Raw genomic sequence first — 17,500 nt, forward strand, 5'->3', positions numbered from 1 at the left:
TTGTTAATGATGAAGCAGGTTGTTCATCAAACACAACAACTAGAAGTAAATTATACTGTGCATTGCCAGAACTAATAGTACAAAGTGTGTGTTGTGTGTGTGTTTGTGTGTGTGTGTGTGTTTATAGTCTGTCAGAGGTATTTACAGGATTCAGAAAAATTTACATTTTGCGCTGTAACTGAGTCGTGTTACTTGTCCAAACAAACACAGCAGGGAGCCATGGTGACGTGTCGTGACTCATAAATATGATGCATGAGGCCTGTGTGTGTGTGTGTGTGTGTGTGTGTGTGTGTGTGTGTGTGTGTGTGTGTCTTTGTACTCTCATTTCACCCTATATTGCATAGATACTTGCTGAGGACGCTGGAAATGATGAGTTATTAGTGTAAGAGTGTGTTCAGGTTTTCCAGGTGGTATTCCCAAAAGGGTCTGGATAATTAATAAAGGTAGAATCACGGAGCGCCGCACAGCTGACAGGGAAAATAACAGGATTACTCTTTGAATCCTGTTCTGTTCCTGAGTCGTCTCTTTGCATGACTGCAGGTTTGAATGAATCCTCGTCTCTGGGCGTCGTCTGTTTCTCCTACCCCCCCTCCCCCCTGGTGACAACACATTCAAGGGCGACAGTCAGCTGATCGCTCTCCTCTAACTTCCTTTCAGCTGGAATGGCGGCAGCACATGTGGGATGTGGTTTTCAGGCTTCAGCAGACACTGAGATCTTGTCCATTTTCCTACATAGAGGCTCTCTTCTTCAACAGGTCTCTCTCTCCCCCTCTCTCTCTCTCTCGCTGTGCTTTTATGAGGAAGAGTAGACAAGCAGAAATGAAGATTAATTGATAACATGGCAGCGTTGGTACAGGCACTGTTGTGGGGGCCTCTCATGGCCGAGCATCAAGGGAAGCAGTGTGTTGATGAGACGGCAACTTTATTGATTGGAATTTTAAAAGGCTTTTGAAACAGAGCGTCTAGACGAGTCCTGTGGGCGTCCGAGTCCAATTGCACTTAAAGAACACAGCAGTCAGATATCTTTGGTGTCGGAATGAAAGGGGGAGTGAAATTACAGAGCAAATGCATTTCCTGTTTGAAAGGTTTGCATCGCAATGCGGGGGATTGACATTCTACAATAACAAGCACGTTGCCGAGACTTATTATTAAATTACACCGTGAGTGCACTGGTGAGAGTGGAGGGTGAGGAGGGCAGACGAGCTTTCATGCTCTCGTACTGAATCCACGGAAACGGTGGCGATGACACGCACAAACCAAACAACCTGCCGGACAAAAGGACAAACGGAACAACGCATCGATCTGCCGGCTTCCTTGGCGGAAATGAAGCGTTTAAGAAAGACAGAGACAGAAAAATGTGTCGCTAGTTGCACATAATTTGAGTTTTAATTAAGAATGAACAACCTTGGCAACCATGTCATCATCAAGGTCAACCGGTTAACCGTGACAGGAAGGACGGGCGGCGGGCGAAGCCACAGACAGACGTGATATTGATCGATGACCGCCAAACGTTTGTGATAAATGCAGGAGGTGAGACGGGGCGTTTGCACCTGTCTGCCGGCCTTCCACTCCCAACATTTGCATGAACGTGCTGAACTTGAGCGGCGAGGTTACTGCAAAATAAAGGGACGGACTCCAAAGCGCTGCGTCATCTCACACAAAAGGCGGGATTTCAGTAACGCACGCTCATGCTTCACTCACAAAAGATGAAAGTCGCACATGCTTTTCTCTTCTTCTCTCCTTTATCCCTCATTCTGGCTTTAGACATGCAGTTGGTCATTCTCTAGCAGTCACGGCGACACACACACACACACGCAAAAGCAAAATCCCACAGACGGGGGCGGGGTGTGTGTAAGGTGAGTGGCGCAGATTTGTCAGCCGCCTCTTCCTCGCTCATCTATTATCCATTTGACCCCTCGCTGACCCCATGTTTTCAGACAGCGCACTGTGAAGGCCTGTCCAGATATCACACACTTCACTTTGTGTGTGTGTGTGTGTGTGTGTGTGTGTGTGTGGGTCTTAGTCTCCCTCCCCTGGTCAATAATTAACGTCTGCAGCAGAGCGACTCAGACAGTTTTTCATCCCTTATTATACTGGAAAAGATGGCGAAGAGGAGGCCCGACTTCATTTATGATGCATGAGCCTGGGCGCCGTCTTTATGTTCAGGACGTGACGGCTGAACACGGACATCACATTTACTGTAACAGCTGATTCTCTTATCCGGGGTCACTTGGAAGAATGAGGGGCAAACGTGGGAATTAATTACTCTAGTCCACATCATTTGCAATTCATACTCGGGGAGTGCAAAGGGTAAAAATGGTTTGACAGTAAATCTTCAACTAAGAGCCAATTACACACACACACACACACACACACACACACACACACACACACACAGTAAAGCATAATGTGTATAGTGAGGATGTACTGTATACTGTCAAATACTATCATCTTGAGGTTTTACACAGATCCCACGAAGGCGCTGCTTCTGAAACCCGTCTGTCTGGGACACCTTGCACAGATTAGAGAACTCTCTCTCTTTGCGCTCTAATCCTCCGCGCTTCATTCTTCCCATCGCGGTGGAATGAGGAAGGTGTGTGAGAAAAGGTTAGCCGATAGTTGGCGTTTACAGCAGGATTATATGAGCCGGGGCGGCGTTAAGCCTGCGTAAATCGCCGTGCTGGAGAGACGCTGTGAAATGTCACCGTGTATAAGGAAGCTGTGATTATTGCATCAAGGATTAAAAAAAGCTGCAGAACTTTGGTGTTTAGATTTGAGAGGGGTAAGATGTCGCTGAGAGGATTCATTAACTTTGCCACACTGCGTAGATGAGGGGCGAGGATAGATTTGGAGGATCGTTACAGGAACGTCTGCAGATTACAAAGTGTTTTCTTGTGTGTTTTGGACGTTTGTGTTTGGCTCTAAACACTTCTGCATTTGAACAAAAGGGGGGAGCAGTGAGCAGCGGTGGCGAGGGAGGACTTCAGCAAAACTTCCGCAGCCTTGAAATGTGAAGTGACAGGCGCTTTGAAAGCCCAGGAACACAGGCTGAGTGCTCAGCCTCCACCGAGGAGGCCTTTGAAGGTTTGCAGCTAGCTATGAAAGGCCCCACGTGTTTGTTTGTGCGGCTTACATTTCCACGCATATAGACGGAGAAGGCAAATACTGAACTTCACACTCGGGTGATAAAACGCCTGATGACCCCCGGGTGCTTTGTGTAGGTTGAGTATAAGGCAGATGCATTGAGGAGACGCTGCTGCACGTCCATGACCATTAAAATCTTTGCAAACCCCTTCAGAGCTGCTTCCAAAGGCCGGCCATGATTAAATATTTATCTTCCTTCGTGTGTGTTTTAAGTTCACCGTGTTATTTATTCATATCTCGAGTGAAGTGTCAAATTCCTTGTTTGTGTATACTTGTCAGTTAAATGAGAGTTTCATGTTTGGCGCCACTTCTATAGATGAAGCGGTTCAAATCTGATGCAAACACTTGGACGAGAACTTAAGGACACGTTTTATAATAGGCTGAACTGTAAACTGTGTTGCGTATGCATCTATAAAGCAGAGCATATCAATGCCCCGGAGGAATATCAGCTCTTTTGAAGCTAGTTGTGGTAGTTCTGGCTTTTTTACTTTCATTTATTATACATCATTTATTTTCAGTGAGGTGTGCGTGTTTCAACAGCTAATCTCCTGCCCAGGTCTCCTCCCGTACAGGCCACACCTGGCACACTTTGTTGTGTGTGACAGTCTGCTGGTCACGCCTACTACAAAGAGCACGGATGCATAGCGCGAGAGAGAAACCCAACCTTCAAGGAATCCACCCCTGCTTTGGGAGCAGCTCTTTATTATACTGGACGCATGCCACTGCCTTGTATTACACGCTATATGTTGGCCCTGGGGCCTTTTGTCAACCGTGTGTGTGCAGGTTTATTCTTGTAAGTACATGCAGAGGGGAGACAGTGAGTAACAACCGGTACACTGCAGCTCATGCACAGGATCAACATGACGATAAGAGACGTATACACGCACACACACACACACACACACACACACACGCACACACACAGTATATACATAGAGAACCTTGCAGTGCATCCTGTGACGGTGTGAAATGAAACCTGTCATTCCCGTCTCCATTCACTACCAGACTGTGTCCTTGTTTTGTGCATCCAGGCCATGAATGTAATGCTAGCCCTGCTGGCACACAGGCTAGCCTACCTTTCTGTGCCTTTGTTTGTGATACATGTGACAAGGCCACAATGGAGTGGCTGACAATAGGCCACTTACTGAGTGACTGGCAGGGAGTGGGATACATCCCCGATCGTCTGTCACTCGGCGGCCTCGTGCGCCCAGAGGCTCATGTTCAGAGTCGGGTTGCACTGCGGCGATGACGAGCAGTCAGGCGTGTTGGAAATCTGGGAGAAGCCACAGACAGGAGTGGAGATGATTCAGAACCAAGATGGAGATAGATGTTAGGTACTTACCAGGGGTGAAATGTTATCTGGTGAACTTCAGCAGCTGCACTATCTTGGTTGTCTGTGCAGAAAATGAACTCAATATGTTTATTACATTATACATTATTCAGGGTCAAAAATAGGATTTCCCAATTCAACTTTTTCATATAAGCATGCACCTGGAGAGATTCAATATTCTAGATCAAATATCCTTAAACCTTTTCATGAATGATGATTGAAGTTAAGTCAAAGAAACTCAAATCTCAGCGGCGTTCCAGTGATACTCAATATGCAACTTTGCCCCAGAGAAAAAATTGAATTTACGAGCTTAAAGTGAATTAGGAGCAACCGAATCAAAACATGAGTAAATAAACTAGTTTCACAGGCATGTCTGCTGCTCCCTGAGCGAGTGAGTGAGTGAGTGTGTTTGCAGTTGTGTGTGTGTGTGAGAACACAGATGCTATCAGCAGCTGAGATTCTCCTCTTTGTCACTGTCAGCTGACTGTCAGTCACTCCCTTCAGCTGAGCCGACTCACTTACAGATCCTCCAGAAGCTGCCATAACCTTCTGCTATGCTGGCAGCTCAGTTAGAAGGTTGGAGTCGTTAATTAAATGTAAACAGGGTGTAAACTGGTGGCCTTCAGTGTGTAATGTTAGACACCGGATGTTGAGATTTGTTTTAATGCAAATTCAAAACCATTGCATCTATTGTGACGAAGAACAGAAAGCGTGCAAACACACTGAGGCAGAGCTTTAACGAGCAGTCATGCATTAAATTCAGTGTCAGTGTTGTGATTATCAGATAGCCACCTCCTAAAACGTGGCCTCCTTCGAGCCGGATTTGAACCAGCGACCTAAGGATCTCTGTTTCTCTCTACAGTCCTCCGCTCTACCAACTGAGCTATCGAAGGGCGCTGAATTGTAGTGACTAGTTTGTGATAACATCAGTCACCGGGTGTACCACCAGGGGGCGCTGCCACCACCGCTCATTGTGTTCCACTTTTAATACCAAAGTGTTCCACAGTGTTTGAATAACTCCATATCAATTTTTCAAATTAAAGTTTAGCACTTTGTTAAAGTGATTATCAAGAGTTACTTTGACTATCAGTAATCCACTCCTGCACGGACCATTCAAAGGCCTCAGGACCGGGGAAGTGAACTGCAAATATCTCTTAAATGCTCCAATTTACAAAAGCACAATGTCAGTGAACCTCCTATTATAATTCTGCCCTGGTTTACTTTGCTGCCGGTCCTCTCATATTTTGCATGAGTAGCTTCTTTACTCTCTCTCTCTTCTCGTGCGCGCTCTCTCTCTCCCTCGCGCTCCCTCTCTCTCTCTCTGGAGGAGGAGGGGGCAGAGGGCTGCTAGCTGTGCGCCGCAGACAGCATTGGGAGGGGAGACGCTTCCACCGTCAGCGCCGGAGCAGAGCAGGGGAGCCCTGGCAACAAGAAGCGACACAAAACTCAGCAGCCCCCGTTACACCCCACAGTAAGTCACGCAAAACTGTTCCTCCGGCTCTCATTCCACCGGGCTGCCATTCTCTCCCGGCGCCACTTTCTGCCTTCGGAGCGGTGTAGAGAAAATGGCTGGAAGCACTGGGCAGGGTGGCGCCGGCGCTCCGGTTTACTTTAAATCCTTGGAAATTGTTAACTTCACCTTTTGACCTCGATCTTAAGTGATTAAACAGTTGGGGGGCGTGCGGGGTTCGCGTGTGTGTACTTGTCATTTCCGTTAGCGAACGCAAAGTTGTGTTTAAGTGGGATTGAAGACAGCGGAGGTTCGGCCGGCTTGTGGCCGAGTGGGGAGCGCGTCCGCCGGGCGAGCTCGCGCGAGGCAACCGCTGTACTTACCAACAACTGCGCCACTCCGAGCTCTTCCCCCCAAACGTGTACGCTTTTAGAGCTTCAAACACCGTCACACAGAGTCAAACCGCGGCGCCTCCAACAGCTCACGGCTTCTTTTCAACTCTTGTCTCACTGACAAGCGCTGTCAAAGAGAAGACATTACATTTTTTTTTTAAATCTACGTTTCACCATCGCGGAAGTGTTTGTTTCTCCACGCCGAAAAGAGACGAAGCAAAGCTGAACGGTCCACGTACGCTGTCCGGTGTTTATGCGTGAGCACGTTTGCAACTCTTTGCTGTGTTTATTGCCTTTTTGCTGTTTGTATTTGGTGTGAGATATTCAATATGTACCCGCATTGTTTTCTACTGCCCAGCTGGTTGTAAAGGACATCGGGTGTGTGATTGCTGGGCGACCCGTGATGTCATTCATCCGAGCTTGGACCATTATATAACGGGACTGTAGGGAAGCCTGTGATAGCGGCTATTTTTACTCTGTTTACACCGCGGAGTCGCACTCAGGGCGGGCTGAGGGTCCCGAGTGGCACCCGATGCTTCTGCTTACTATATCAATGCGATCCTGAACAATTAGATGGGCAGATGTAAGTTGAGAGGAGTTAAAACAACATTGTAATGCACACTGAGTGAGCTCGTTGCAACAAAGACAACTGCAACTACAATATTTCAACAGCTTTACTTGTTGATTGTGTCTCTTGGTATTGCAAAAAGTACTGTAGTTTCTTTACTAAAGCTTTACACGGTTATACTACAGTCTCACAGTAATTAGATGAGAGGATAACATTGAGAATATAGGAAATAATGTTTATTGATACATTAATAGAACTACTAATAGACCAACAGGAGCCATTCTCTCTCTCTGCAGTGGTTTTCCAATTCATACCCACAGATTGTAATGTTTAGTGTCAGCTGGTCTGCTCTCATGCTTCAGCGTGAAAAGGCTTGCTTCCTTTGTGGAAACCAGTTCTTCCAAAAGCTCAAGCCATTCATGCAGTTTCTGGCAAAATGAAGTTGAACTGAGACCTGTTTTTTAACAAAGCGACAGCAACAAATGTGACGCACGTAAAATCAGGATCAAATTGTTATGAAAAGCTGTAAAAATGACACATTTTTGAATGAAATATTGCCAATTGTTCCGCTCCACAAAACTGTCTTACTTACTTGACCGCATGCTTCCTGAATCATTGATTTATTTTGCAATACTGTGGTAAGAATACCTGCGTTTGGGCCTTACTAACAGATTGGGGAGAGTTGGTTTATGCTGCAATTTTTTGCTGGCATGGTGGCATTTTAATGTCTAGATTTTATATTCATTTATATATAGTTTGTAGTACAGCTGCAGAGTGCACATTTAATGTAAAGTTGTATTAAGCTCTAATTCTTAAAGCACATCTTATTTGGATCTGTCTGTTTTATAGCTGAGAGGCTCAGCACAGAGAAAATGTGGCTTCATTTAATGGTTTCATTTAGTGTTTTGTCTACTTTTGTGGTTGGTATTTTATTACATGCTGTAATATTTTATTATATGCTATAATATTCTGGAATAATGTATTTTCCTGTAATATTCTCTTTTTCTACAGACATTTGAATTCTGAAATCCTCTGATATGTGACAGTTCAGCCTTTCAGCAGTGTGCAGCTGCTTGACATTTGAATGGTGCCACAAGTGGCTGTGTGTGTGTGTGTTAAAAAGCTACTGTCTCCATGCACTTTACCTCATACTGTTCATCTCAGGTGCTCAGGTGGATTCATTAATACGCCGTTTGGTGGATTTGTTCTATAAAGACGACCTTGCCAGTCTAATATATTTCCCTCTAACATTCCACACATTGTAATGTAAGTCAATGACTCTGTTGCAATTAGTCATTTATCACACAAGTGTCTGTTGTGATGCAATTGCTCAAGGTTCTAGCTGAGCTTTGTTGTCATTCACAACCATACAGAAAGGAAGCACACAGCAGAAAGAATCTGTGGTACGTGCCTCGATCGAGGTGCAATCAAACAAACAAGCAAGGAAAACACATTCAGCCGTATAAATTAACATACATACAGTCACTTACATTCAGTTATATATAAGGAGTAGTAGGAGTAGGTAATATGACATTATGAAAGAAGGTACCGTATTAAAATACAAAGTGCCGAGTTACTAAAATGCCACCTGTAGTGAGCATATTAGACCAATTTGACAGTTTAATAAGTAAAGCACATCTTAAGTGTTGAATATTAAAATAGATTAAAATACTGTCACGATGTAACACACTGTTTGCCTGCTCTAATAGTAAGCTGTTTGGAATGATGTGTCTCTTTATTGCCACCATTATTCCAATACGGGAATTTAAAAGCTAACTATTTGTTCAACTTTGAATTATTATTATTATTGTTAGCTGGCTGATTTTCTGCTGATAAGATAATTAATATGAATTCCTATTTAAAACACTCTGTTAACTTTTCCATCTTAGGTTATGTCTTTATTAGTTGAGCAAGGAAGCTGACGTGACACTGACTTCTTTTGCATGTTCTTTACTAGAGCCTGTGACACACGTTGTTCTCCTGTGTGGTAGTTTGTGAGTGATGGCAGTGTAGTCAGGCTGAGCATTGGCTGTTGGCCGTAGTCGTCAGGTGCTGTGGGTCGCTCTATTCTTTCTCACTGTGAAGCTGAAGCGGCTCTGGAGTTGCTCCTGCCTGGATGTAGGCCACACTGTGACATTAAGCCAGAGTTTGAGTTGATATTTTCACATTAGTCTCTTCAGCAGATGTCAGAATTGTTTATCTTACTGTAACCGGAGAGCGGCGTGTGTACTTGTGTGTGTATGTATTGAATTGCAAAGAGCACTGTTCCTCCAATCGCCTCCAAACTTGCTCGAAAAACATTGATCTTTCCCACATTTGCATTGGGTGCTTTTCACGTCATTTCCATTTCTATATTGTGTTTTATTTGCATTAACAAATTGTAGTAGTGGAGATGTGGGACATGAATGGAAGAGCGTGTGCGTGTCGAGTGGACATTTGTACGTCACGACAACTTGACGCACAGCACCCTTCCTCCAATCGCCTCCAAACTTCCCACAAACATGGATCACTCCCACATTTGCATACGGTGCTTTTCATGTTACAGAGACATGAATGGAACCACCAAGCGTGTCAGAGTTGTTAATGACGTCATGACACAGTTAATGACATCATGAATGGAATCCCCATAAAGACTCTAGAGTTGTCAATGACATCATGAATGAAACCGCCATAGCATCCGTAACATCATGATGTCACAGTGAAGAGGTAGGAGAGTTAGGGGAGGGAAATGTCAAAGGGAGGAGGTTACGAGAAAGAAGAAGAAGAAGAAATTGGCGACCGTCACTGTCGACAAGAAGCTGTACCCTGACAGAAATAATGAGGTCATATACATTATCCATGCATGCAACGACACTAAATATACAAAATACCACCGCTGGACCGTCATTTTGTACTTGGATTGATGAGTTTTAATATGATTCTGTCAGGAGTGTTAACATTTGTCTGCAAGAATCCAAAATCCAAGGCTTTGTATGAGCCGCGAAAAGCTAATGTGAGTGAGTGAGTGAGGCTTTGTGGAAGGAACTGTCAAGAAGGACAACAAAGCTTTTAACACAAGCGTAGAGTGCTGTCAATAGAGACGCTGAGATGAATGGCTTTTAGGTTAGGAGACGGTCCATTTAGTTACTGTTGCGTTTCTGGCAATTGTTGTTCTCACAGATGCAGCAGTCGAGCAAAGAAAGTGGGAAAGCTGATGACCGGGCAGATAGTGGAAATGTATAGCCGAGCATCATCTCGTGGGAGTGGATGTTAGGGGGGGAAGTGTACGCTGTAAAGATGAAGGAAGGTAATATCATATTGAACTATGTGGGATCTGTGGTTGGAGAAGAGGAAGGTTGGCCAGAGGTATGATTTGGTTATGCTAATGGAGCGTAAGAGAGAGAGATGGTGTGGACATGTGCATTGAAGGTGGGGCGGACCGGGACCAGATCTGACATCATCAGGCCTTTGGAGGATCAGGGCAGACAGCTGAAAGGTAAACATGACGGGAGAGAGACACGCACAAGCTCTTAGAAGACAGACTAACAGAGGAAGCAGCATGGTTTTTTGTTATATGATGAAGGGGGAGGAGTAGAGGATCATCTACTGGAGCAGAAGGTTGTTGAGGTTCCACTCCCAAAGGTCTTGATCAATGTCTTTCACCTTGAACACAGACTTTAAAATCTGAGTTGGGGAGAGAAAGTCCAGACCTGCCCACTAAACCATAATGTGTCCACTTGTCACAGTGAAGTATGGCTGCTGTGCCCACCCATCAACCACACACACACACATTCACACTACCACTACCACCATACCCTTTGATTCCAGCTGCCACTCACTTTCAAATGGTAATGAGAGGCAATTAGAAGCCAATGTGTCCTAATCACAAGCCATTTAACTGAGCTTGGCTCATTTGTCAGAGCCATATGTGCGCACGGACCCGCACACGGCACACGCGCATGAATACACACATCTGGTAGTTCATGGTATAATTTTTCTCTGACTGCGGCTGAGTGAGAGAATGATTGAGACACACGCACGCACGCTCACACACACACACACAAACACACACACACACACACACACACTGGGTCAGGTAATGACTGGGCGGAGCTATCATGACTGAATGAGTAAGTGACATGAATTGCTCGGTGCAAGTATAGATGACATGATTGATGAGGGGGAGAGGCAGGTGGATCAGCCAATCAGTGAAACAGGTGTGTGTGTGTATGTGTGTGCGTGTGCGTGTCCAAAAAATGGGTTAGACTATCGGCCTTTACTTACGGGATAAGTTTGACACAGGCAACACTGCAAGGTCCTACACACACACACAGACACACACACACACACACCGGTGCACAAATTCAAGCATGCTGCAAGAACCCACAACACACAGAAATTCTTGTCATAATATAAACCTGTGTAGTGAAAGAATCAGCTGAGATTGAGCTTCACACTGCAGGCACAACAGCACAACGGTGTAGGAAGTCATTTCTGTTCTTGCTCTCTCTATAGTAACCTTATATATATACACCTATATGTGCCAATTCATATCAAAGCAGAGCACTGTCTTTGTTAAACCTGAGCTAAGAAACAAGCTTGTGATGTGTGTGTAGACTTTGTGTGTGTGTTTTCCTCAGGGTTTGTCTGAATGGGATGCACACACAAGTGTAGCGGCTCGGTTGAGGACCATAACAGATCCCTATAGAGAAGTAACGGCAGCACATTCATCAATTAATAATCAAAGGACAACTTTATTTTATTGCTTATTTCTCCTTGCTCGCCATATGTTCGGAGCTTTGTAAGACGTACAGCCTGCAGACAGACAGCCGCAAGTGTATCCACCCAGGATTCGGTGTGCTAGCGATTGAATTTTTTCATCACACATACTTTCTCTATGAGACAGACATGCGGTTTGTGTGTGTGTGTCGATGAATGGAGGAGGAGGGGGGAAAAAATTTAAGACACGAAAGACAACATCACTTGTGTTCTGTGTGACCTAGGAGAGGCAGGACAACAAACAGACGGCGGAGAGAGAAAAGCCGGCGAGGGATGTTGAGTGTTGAGAAAAAAGTGCGCGAGACAAATGATTTTGAAAAGAGCGTTGTGAGCTGTTTGGGGGGCAGATCAAGAGATTGAGTTGTCTGGTTGAACCGTGCAGTGTGCGGAGACCTTTTCAGCTTTCCCTTTCATCCTCCTCTATTCATGACAGCACCGAGTACACGCACACACACACACACACACACACACACACACACACACACACACACACACACACGCTTGCTGAATGGAACACTGCTTTAAAAAGGTGATCAATGCTAGCTTTTGTGTTTTGGGTGAAAGAACATTCCACTTTATACGTGTGTGGGCGGGTGTGTTTGTGTATACGTTTTTCATGCTCGGTGCGTGAGTCTTGAACATCTCGTCTGGCTGCGCTTAATCCTGCCGCTCCAGTCGCTGTGCCATTGTAGCCAGACCAATCTGCAATTCAAATACAGATAGTGACAACATTTGTGAGGAGCAGAGGGATGAATGGCCGCCACTTTTGCCCACGTAGTGAAGTGCTGTCTGGACCTTTGTCCATACGTTGGACTTGAGAGTGTCCCACTTGTGATTTCCACATATGATTTAATCAAAACATTCAAAAGGACATGGCTGTTTCGACGACCACTCAAGAGGCCTTCGTCCTGCTTTGAAAATCGATTAATCTAACCATTCTTCCGATTAATCGAGTAGTTTCTATACTTGTTTATCTACGTGTCCTTCAGTCTTTCTGCTTGTAGGGAGACAAGAATGACAAATTAAATATAAAAATCAACAATCCCAACTAATAATAATTTGATTGATTGATTGACATTGCAATGTAAGATATATAACCCTAGGTGATGACATCGTTGCTTATTTTCTAGTAGTGCAGAAAGAGACATAATGTAACGAGGCGGTTGCTTGTTGTCTTTAATTCTAACTGCTTGTGTTCTGTTCTTGTTTTATCTAATAGTCGATTACAATCAATCAATGGTGTCACCCCTAACGTGGAGGGGAGGCTGCTATGAATTTAAAGCCGTGCGTTGTTGTCACCCCGTGTCCCTGTCTACACTGTTTATTGTGAAGCGGCACCTAATCAATACTGATTCTCTAAATGGCCAAGGTAGTCCCAATGTCTGAATGAGAGCGAGAGAGAGAGAGCGAGAGAGAGACACACACACAGAGGGAGAGCGAGAGCACTAAGCCATTCTACAAACTGTTTCATTGTTGGATCGATAAGCTGCTGCATGGCTCAATAAGCGTGTGAGAAAGGGGAGCTGGCTGTGGGACTTGGCTGAGGCCCGTGTGGGCTTTAGCTCTGCATTGGCTGTCAGTGAAGCTGACGTGATGTGCAGCTGTCTATATGCTTGCTACAGTGCTGCTAAAGATGACCGTGTGTGTCTGTGTGTGTGTGTGTGTACAGGGTCTGAATGAGGATCTGTCCATGTGGGCGATTTAACATTAATCCAGCAGGTTACCAGTTGCATTCTGAATCCAGCCTTAGTTTGATTTGAAGTAACTCATCAGTCATAAAGTGCCTGGGGAAAGATCCTTCCTCTGCCTGAGTCATACATCAATTTTGATTCTTTATGTAAGTCATCATGCAATAGTAATTCAGTATGCTCCTCTGGTGGTCCATTTGCTTTGATTTATATTTGATAATATTATCAGCACAGGGGAGGAGGAGGAGGAGGGAGCTTTGAGGACGGAGTTAAATAAAGAACCTGACTGAGAACAAGTCACTTTTCATATGAGATCAGAATGTGTTCAACAGTAGATCCTCTCCTCTCCTCTCCTCTCCTCTCCTCTCCTCTCCTCTCCTCTCCTCTCCTCTCCTCTAATAGCCTAGCTGTGCCTTATCCCTATCAGAGGGAGTAGAGGATTACAGGGGGAGTTGACACTGACTGGCAGGCAGACAGCTCCTCCAGACTTCTGTTCACCCCCGACCCCCACCCCCCAGAGTTTTAGGCCTGGGACGGGAATAAGCTGACAACTTGGGACCGTGCCAGACTGACTGAGGAAAACAGAGGAGAGAAGAATGTCAGGAATTAGGGTCATATAGTCGTGCGTAGACAGCATATTAGAGCGCTGATGTAAGGATTGCCTGAACATTAGCGTCACATCCAGAGGTGGAAACGTGTTTGCAGCACAGAAAGTTACAGACTGGTTAAATGGATGAAGGTCTTGGAGCAATGTCATCCGTACTCCTGCAACCTCTGTTATGCGGGGGGTTACAAAGCCCCCAGACTGGATTCCCTGCTGCAAGATGGGTGTGTGGGTATCAACAATGACTCAAGTCTGAGCCAGGAGGATATGCATTGAGAGAGAGGAATTCAATAACAGGAAAATGGCCAGTGATAGAAACAATCCCTGGATTACCGAAACCCACCCTTCACTACTGTTGTTTTTGGCATTTGAACTTGTTTTGCACGGGGACTGTTTACGCTTTACGATGGTGATGTCAAGACACAGATGGCACATGGAGATAGGAGTCAATGTTGTATGATCCTTCCACAGTTCATCTAAAGTAGTTCCAGCAACCCAAAGCCTCACCTTTAAGTCGTCTAATGTCAGTATAGAGACTGTATAAAGACTGGAATCTAGGTTTCCATCTCTCATGTCCGGCTCTCTGTCCGGGTCTGTTGGCTTTACTGCCTAATGCCCGATGACGATTCCGATTCCGATATGAAAAATGGACTCTTGAGCCTCCTTGTGTCTCTGATTGATCAAAGGGAGGCTCGGGGATGAGGGGGGTGTGATGCAACAAAATCGTCTGCAATATCTAAAATGGTGCTCGTACACCCAGAAACCATTTCCTTCACTACAGAGCTGTGGTGTGGTTTGAATACAGCAAGGAGCTGGATCCATCGCTGGAATGTTGGCTTTTTGTCTGTCCAGCTGACTGGCTGGGAGTTATGGCTTTGCCGGTAACAGCTGGTTCACTGGCTGGTGCAGATTCAGTTTTATTGGCTGGCTGGCTTGCTGGCTGGATAGCTGGCTGGCTGAATGGGTGTTTCGGTCTCATCTGGCCGGACATCTGACTGGATGCTTGGCTACAGGCGTCGCTGTCTGACAGGTTTTCTGCATACATGGCTGACTGACTGACTTGCTGGCTGCCTGGCTGGCTGGCTGCATGTCTGGCTCTCCCTTTAGCTACGTGGAAACCTTGTGACATTGGAGCAGGGACATTTGGCTACGGGGATCGGGGAGGTGTGACGAAGCACTGCCGACAGACTCTCAAGCCAGTGGGCCAGCTGTGAGGGCGTTCCTCTCCTCCACATGTGCCCTGCCAGTCCCTCACCAGTCCCACTATCAGAGCCTCTTTGAAGAGTGTGTCCTTATCTCTCCTTCCTCTTCTGTGAGCCTCTAAGCGTGTGTTTTGTCATTAAGTTTCTCCAGTACGTGCTGCAACTGTTGGACAGGCACCCCCACATCCCTTTGGAGGTAACAGGACTGTGTACAGTATGCTGTTGACTTAATTGGAGCTATAAATTACGCAGACGTTTGCTAAGATGGTTTGGCATCACTCCTTTGAGTGCAGCGACGGACGTACAGTTTGATGGGATTCATTAGTGCATATTGTTGTTTATAGTGCTGCACTTCAAATGCAAGACAAGTAAAAGGAAATTCAATATGGTGCAGGTTTTCCCTCTTCAGACTCAGATGATCATTAGTGTACCTCATATTAATGCTTGTGTTTGGTGTGTAAGAGTCCCTTCTGGCATATTTTCCGTCCTGTCACCACCGTTCAAAAAAATAAATCAATTTTTTGTGTGTGTGCATCCTGTATAGGTGTGTGTGCGTGCCTTTGGTTCGGGCTGTGTCTTTGTTCAGGGGAGCGGAGTGTGTAGCAGGGCCAAGTGATGAACTGTGACACAGATAAAGGAGGTTAATGTGAGGTTTGTCTGTGGCTGGGCTGGACCTTTATCTCTAACAGCATCGTCTACCTCATTCTGCTGCAGTCATGCGGGGAATGTCGCTGCGGAATGGCTCATAATTCACATTTACACATTCACACACACTCACTCATGTTCACACACACACACACACACACACACACACATGCAGTGAGACATAGATTTGCGCTCGGTGCAGCTGTGCGCTCGCACTCGTAGACACACCCATCCACAGGGGTTTGCCCAGGGAAAATACCTGTGGTAGAATAAAGATGACCTAATGGGAAACTACTAGGCTACCTCATCGACCGGACCGAACAGGCAAACTCATTCTCATTTTTTTATCGTACTTTCCATAACGTTAGTGGCTTTTACGGGAAGTTTGAAACATCTAACTTAAAGGGCCAAAGAATATCCCTCATAAACAGTAAGTCACAGTGTCAGGTAGTGCTGGAATCCTCCTCTTCCTCATCTTCAGTAAATAGGTGTGTCCCACATGAGGGAAGAACAAGTGATGATTTTATGTCAGCGTAAGAGAGTAACATATGGAGATGCACCCCAATGCTATATAAATGGTGTAAACAAAAGGATTCGTATGATAGTTTGCAGTGTTTCTCTTCCGCTGTATTTCAGTGGGAAATGTATTTTTTACTCTGCTTCATTTAGCTGACAGCTGTAATTATTAATAACATTACAGATGGGGGGATTTTGTATGCAAAGCTTTAGGGAAGCTTCGGTACACTGCTGTAGATTAAAGCTTACAGAATACAGCATAAAGTCATTTGATCTAGCAACACCCGCTTACATAATCGCACATCATTAATTTAGCACTTGGCTCGCAACCGTCGGACTCCAGGAGTACGCTTGATACAAGACTAGTACTTAAATATTGTGAAGCAAGCACTTGTAGTTTTCTTGTTTCTTGTGAAATTTGACATTTGTGTTTGTTAGACTCAAACACAGGTGAGCAAAAGAGAGAAGGAGGGAGGGAGAGAGACAAAGATGAAAGGAAGAGACACAGGGGACAGGGACGTGTACTCTGACTACACAAGATGCACCTCTCTCTCTCTCGCTCTCTCACGTTAAGTGAATGGAGAGCTGACTCGCATAGTTTGTGGCACAGACTTTGCATTCCACTAAATTTAAACTCAGGAGCATCAGGTGTTGATGTGTGCGAGCATGGCTGCCCTGTGTGCACCTGCGGCTGTGTGAAAGTGTACAAATGAGTCCATCTGTTTGGTGTGCGAGTGTGCATCTCCTGTTTGTTGCTTTCAGACTCGACTAAGGCGACCGAGCTGCTATATCTCATTTGAGTAAGTTGTGTATGCAGCAGTTTATTATATGAACTCGTGTTTGTTTTCTCATTGCTATTCTGACCCCCCTAAGAGTTGAATGTATACATCCATACATACCTAATCAGCTGGAGATCTACGGTTTTTGGGTTATTGTTTCCATTTATTTCCCTAATGCAGCCTTGATATTTCCAATCCTCTCTTTACATGCCGCCTTCAACACATTGTTGGACGGTTACTGTGTTATTATAATATTTCCCACACCACTTGAGACGGCAGCGTTATACACTTGACATCAGCTTTTGAATGGTTCCTTTATGCCTGCCTCTTAGATGAGAAGCGGCGAACACTAACCTAAAAAAAACAAAGCTTCCTGCCTTCTCGTTAAAACCCCTCAACAGCAATTAGCATAAAACCCAAACAA

The 17,500-nt window shown here is 45.2% G+C and overlaps 1 protein-coding gene and 1 non-coding gene across 2 annotated transcripts in view; one reads left to right on the forward strand and one right to left on the reverse strand.

The window, feature by feature from the left end:
* Positions 1-5,282: 5,282 nt before the first annotated feature.
* Positions 5,283-5,367, reverse strand: trnay-gua (transfer RNA tyrosine (anticodon GUA)). Its single transcript is given in 2 exon segments — positions 5,283-5,318; positions 5,331-5,367. It is a non-coding gene; the product is annotated as a tRNA-Tyr (tRNA).
* Positions 5,368-5,809: 442 nt separating this feature from the next.
* Positions 5,810-17,500, forward strand: part of atxn1a (ataxin 1a) — a 60,682-nt gene continuing 48,991 nt past the window's right edge. The window contains exon 1 of the mRNA XM_076149843.1: positions 5,810-5,945. The gene's annotated coding sequence lies outside the window, so the exon portion shown is untranslated. The remainder of the gene's footprint in view (positions 5,946-17,500) is intronic.

The sequence above is a fragment of the Genypterus blacodes genome, unplaced genomic scaffold, assembly GCF_046128005.1.
Source record: "Genypterus blacodes isolate CSIRO-AG114 ecotype Tasmania unplaced genomic scaffold, CSIRO-AGI_Gbla_v1 ptg000048l_1, whole genome shotgun sequence".
NCBI lineage: Eukaryota > Metazoa > Chordata > Actinopteri > Ophidiiformes > Ophidiidae > Genypterus > Genypterus blacodes.